Raw genomic sequence first — 5,212 nt, forward strand, 5'->3', positions numbered from 1 at the left:
AGTGTTTCCATTAAAATACAGACACATGACTGGATCTACAAACCCATTCCAGTTGTATAGACTGTTTTAAACTTGAATAAAAAAGGTGAACTGAACAAAGTGAGTTGTATTAGTATTTTTTAACAATTGTTACCAAAATGAGGGTTTTCTTGTACATTTTGAGCTGACAGGAAGTTCATTTTGTTTATCTTTGTCCTTTCCCCCAGGCTTTGGGTTGAGCACAAATAAAATTATTGAGTAGAAGAGTTGGTTGGATTTAATTTGAATGAGTATCATCAAATCAATTAAAGTGAGTATGCATAACTTGTAGACAGGAGAACCAGGTCATCAGCAAACATCAGACATTTGACCTCTGTGTCCTGCAGGGTCACACCAGGAGCTGTGGACTTCTATATTTCTTCTGTGAATGTGTTAATATACATGTTAAAGAGGGTTGGACTCATCTTGCAGCCTTGTTTCACCCCACAGTTCTGCCTGAAATAATTTGTTCTTTTTTTTTCCCCCAATTTCAATTGCACGTGTTATTTACATAACACAATTCAATCCAATTCAATTCAATTCAATACAACTGAGCTTTATTGCCATGACAGATCAACAATCTATGTTGCTAAAGCAGTACAGAAAACATTTTGAACGACTTCCTAATAATGAATCTGAATTAATCTTGTGTTGCGTAGGTACAGTTGTAGTTCTGGCGATCGTCCGGTAGATGGCGCCACAAGCTTTCAAACTTAATTTATTCACGAATATTTATAATATTGTAAAGGCCTGCAGTAAGGAGAGCACAGCCAGACAGCTGGAGTACAGAGACAAAGCAATTTCTGCGGTAATTTAACAGATTCCCTCGCGACAGCACAAGATAATACGATGTACGTGGTATAAAACTCAATAAAAACCTTAAACACATAAACAAACACACAAACGGTGGTTTTTCTGAACAGGAAGTCGGACACCGATCCAACATTAAAACATCCGGTTTATTTTCAGAATAACACCCTCCGTTTTGACGGTTCAGAAAAACCACCCTTTGTTTATGTGTTTATAAGGTTTATATTGAGTTTTTTACAACACATAACTGGTGGAAGTTTGCCGTTGTTCGGCACAGGTAACTAGGGACGTAGGTTACTATTCGTCCTGATTGGTCAGCTTTTGTTTTAGTGGGATCATATGTCATTCGCTTTTAGAGTGAATTGTCCTTAGAGAGTTACCGTAGCTGCCGTAAAGCGAGTGCCAGGGCTCTCAGGATGTCGACTCTCCAAACCCGGAATATCTGCTATCGAGTCCGTTCGCCAACCAGACAAGGTAAAAACTAGGCAAGCTGCAATGCCGGGCTCACTACATAAGTTTTAAATTAATTAGATAAACATGAACTGACCGTGAGTGTTACACGCGTATCACGTTAGCACACGCTAGGCGGTTAACATGTTAATACATTGACCTGTTATCGACGCAGCTCTGAACTTGCGTGTTTGAGATAAAATATTAGGGCTGTTGAAATTAATCATTTGGTCGATGCAGACTAGAAGATTAATTTCAACAGCCCTAATATTTTATCTCAAACACGTAAGTTCAGAGCTGCGTCGATAACAGGTCAATGTATTAACATGCTAACCGATACTTAGGTTTTAAACGCAATCAAAGACCCTGTCAGACAAAGCAACATAACTATTTGTAAACCTAAATATCGAAATTCTAGCTGTATGTTAAGCCATTTAACTTCCATGGGCATTGGATTTTAAATTTCTGATAAATTTAACCTCTTAATTTTGTACAAAATGTATGCATCTAACTAAAAGGTACACATTTTTTTCTCCTGGGGATGTACATACCTTACAGATGACCGGACGATTCATCCACGATCGGCCTGGATGTCTGCCCTCTGACGAAAAAAGTTTGTGTGTACGCAGATCTTTTGAACCTTATATGGGTAGTACATGACGTCACCCCATTGAAACGAATCTGTGGGTTGCCCCTGTTGAAGTTGTCTGACCTCGGCCAATTAAATGGTGTTATAATCTACAGTCTGTTTCACGATTTCGTCATTGGATTCATATAGCATAAACAAGTCACGCCTAACACTGTCAGTAATTATGCTGTTGCTTGCTTTCTTTCAGTATTCACCAGCCTTGACCAGCTTGGTTCTGCTCCTGCCTTTGGGTCCACTTAAAAAACCTTTCATCAAAGATCACCTTCACATTACAGGCTCAGCTATCGTGTTTTGAATCGGTCAGTATGGGTTATATTAATCATTAGCCGGTTTGTATCCGATTGATGCCATCTGTTATAGATATATGTCAATTCCAACATTGTAATTGGTAAAATTACAGAATGTGGTATTGCACATTGTTGACTTGAGTGTGACAGGTTTTTATACCTGAATTAATGTGATTCAGGCCTTTTAACATAGACATTTCAGTGTCCCACATTTGGAACAGTCCACATTAGGAAATGCAGATTGTGTGAACCAATTTGGCAATGAGACTACTGGTATATTAATTCCTTTTTCTTCCTCTTCCATGCGGGGCTCGTGCTCCCTCCGCTCCATCAACGGAGGCCCAGCCGCTCCAGGAACACCCTCCGCTTGTTGCGCGCCAGCCACTCGGGGTGCGTCTTTCGCCATATCACAAAAGCGTTGTAAGCGGACACGTCGACGATGTTGTGGAACACGACCATGGGCCAGCGCGCGGTCATCCTCCTGCAGCTGTAGGTTCCGACCAGCTTGTCCAGGTTGTCGATGCCGCCCTTGGCGCGGTTGTAGTCCAGCATGATGGCCGGCTTCCTGTCCCGGCGATCCTCGCACACCTCGCCGGCGGTGCACCGTGCTGAGGAGCAGCATGTTCCTGCGCCTCTTGGCCAGGTAGGAGACCAGGATGGTGGCGGGCGTGAACGCGAACCTGGACGACAGCACGGCACTGTCCTCGGTCTGGAGCAGCGCGGGCGGCGGCGCGGGCTTGTTCTTGCGCACCATCCCCACCACGGTGATGTTCCTGTCCTCGAGGAGCCGCAGCGCCAGGTCGTAGGAGGTGAAGATATTGTCAAACATCACAACGTGACCCCCGCTCAGTCCCTCCGTCAAACACGACCCGCGCGCCCTGATTCTTCTTGGGCTGCCTTCCGCCTGTTTTCCAGGGGGGGTTTTTTCAAAAATTTAAAAAAAATAATGTTTTAAATGTTTTTTTGTGCGCACGCACACACACACACACACACACACACATGCAGAAAGGTCCAGGGGGGCGGGGGGTGGGGGAGAGGAGGAGAGATTGGGGGAGAACATTATTACACTAGAAGAAACACATGAGTGGATACATCACGAGACATTAAAGGAGACATGTAAAATAATAAAAAATAAAAATAAATAATTACTCCACCTATGAACGGATTTGGCACGTGTGTTAGGCATATACTGCCGGAAGGGACAACGGCCTTTTTTTTTTTCCCCAATATTTTGTTCATTTATTAGTTATGTTTTTTGTTTTTTTTCAATTAAAAAAAAATTGTTTATGTTTTTTTTGTGCCCGCACACACACACACACACACACACACACACACACACACACACACACACACACACACACACACATGCTGAAAGGTCCAAGGGGGCGGGGGGTGGGGGAGAGGAGGAGAGATTGGGGGAGAGCATCATTACACTAGAAGAAACACACAAACATGAGTGGATACATCACGAGACATTAAAGGAGACATGTAAAATGATAAAAAATAAAATAAAATAAATTACTCCACCTCTGAACGGAACCAGTTGCTCGTCCACACACACAAGAAACAAATAAATAAAAAATTAAAAATAGAAAATTAAAATTAAAAAAAATTACTCCACCTCTGAACGGAACCAGTTTCTCGTCCACCGTCACCTCGCACCCCGGGTTGTACAGGAGGGGCAGCCACGCTGTCCACAAGTCCCACACCTGTCTCACGGCCGCGGCGCGTCTCGCCGGTCTCGTCCGCGGGTCGTCGAATCGCAGCAGTTGCGAGAGCACATGAAACCTCTTGAGGGGCATGGTGGCGCGGAAGATGGGCCTTTCGCTCTCCACGTCCCACAGGCTGGCCGCGGCCTCGCCGCAAGACCTGTACAAGCCCGCCAGGATCGGCAGTCCCAGGTATGCGCAGAGTTTGGCCTCACTCATCTTCATCTTTTTCTTTTTCTTTTTCTTTTTGGACTTTGTTGTCGTCTTCTTCTTGGACTTTGTCTTTGACTTGTTGCTGTTGCTGTCGCTGCTCACGGTCATGTTCACGTTCTTCTTCTCCCCGCCATCGCAGCCCTGGTCCGTGCGCAGCCGCCGCCTTCTTCTTCTTCTTCTTCTTCTTCTTCTTCTTCTTCGTGATGTCGAACCCCTGCGAGGTTCGTCATCTCCAGCACAATCTTTTCTATCTTTGGCGTGACGAACAGCAGGAACGAGGAGACGATGTCGCGGGCCCGGGAGGCTGCGTGGCCCGTGGGTCCCGGGGTGGGGATGGCACGGGGGCCTGCTGTCGTTTCTCGTCGTAAGGGGCTGACGACCATGTGATTTTGCCGTTTTTTGACGGGAAACTCTGTCGAGGGGGTTCTCCTTCTTCGTCTCCTTCTTCATGTCTTTCTTCGTCCTCCTCCTCCCCCTCATCCATATCCATATCCATGTCCATGTCCATGTCCTCCCCCTCATCCTCATCCATGTCCTCCCCCTCATCCTCCCCCTCCTCCGTGTCCCCCTCCGTGTCCTCCTCCGTGTCCCCCTCCGTGTCCTCCTCCTCCTCCTCCTTGTCCTTGTCCTCCTCCTTGTCCTCTTCCTCTTTGGTATTCGAGAAGTAGTGACTGCGTAACATGGGGTTGTTGTCTTTTTTAAACTTTTTCGTAATGGGGGGTGGGTCGTCATTTGTCAACTTTTTCATAAGGGTTAGGAATATGTCGTCTTTTTTCAACTTTTTCGTAAGGGTTAGGAATGTGTCGTCTTTCTTCAACTTTTTATTAAGGGGGGGTGTTTCGTCTTTTTTCAACTTTTTCAACTTATTCGTAATGGGGGGGTGGGTCGCCTTTTTTCAACTTTTTCGTAATGGGGGTGGGTCAACTTTTTTCAACTTCTTCGTAAGGGTTAGGAATGTGTCGTCTTTCTTCAACTTTTTATTAAGGGGGGGTGTTTCGTCTTTTTTCAACTTTTTCAACTTATTCGTAATGGGGGGGTGGGTCGCCTTTTTTCAACTTTTTCGTAATGGGGGTGGG

General features: G+C 45.2%; 1 pseudogene; it reads right to left on the reverse strand.

Annotated features, from left to right (window-relative positions):
* Positions 1-2,544: 2,544 nt before the first annotated feature.
* LOC136182973 (piggyBac transposable element-derived protein 4-like) lies at positions 2,545-4,884 on the reverse strand (annotated as a pseudogene).
* Positions 4,885-5,212: the final 328 nt, after the last annotated feature.

Source organism: Labrus bergylta, chromosome 16 (genome assembly GCF_963930695.1).
Source record: "Labrus bergylta chromosome 16, fLabBer1.1, whole genome shotgun sequence".
NCBI lineage: Eukaryota > Metazoa > Chordata > Actinopteri > Labriformes > Labridae > Labrus > Labrus bergylta.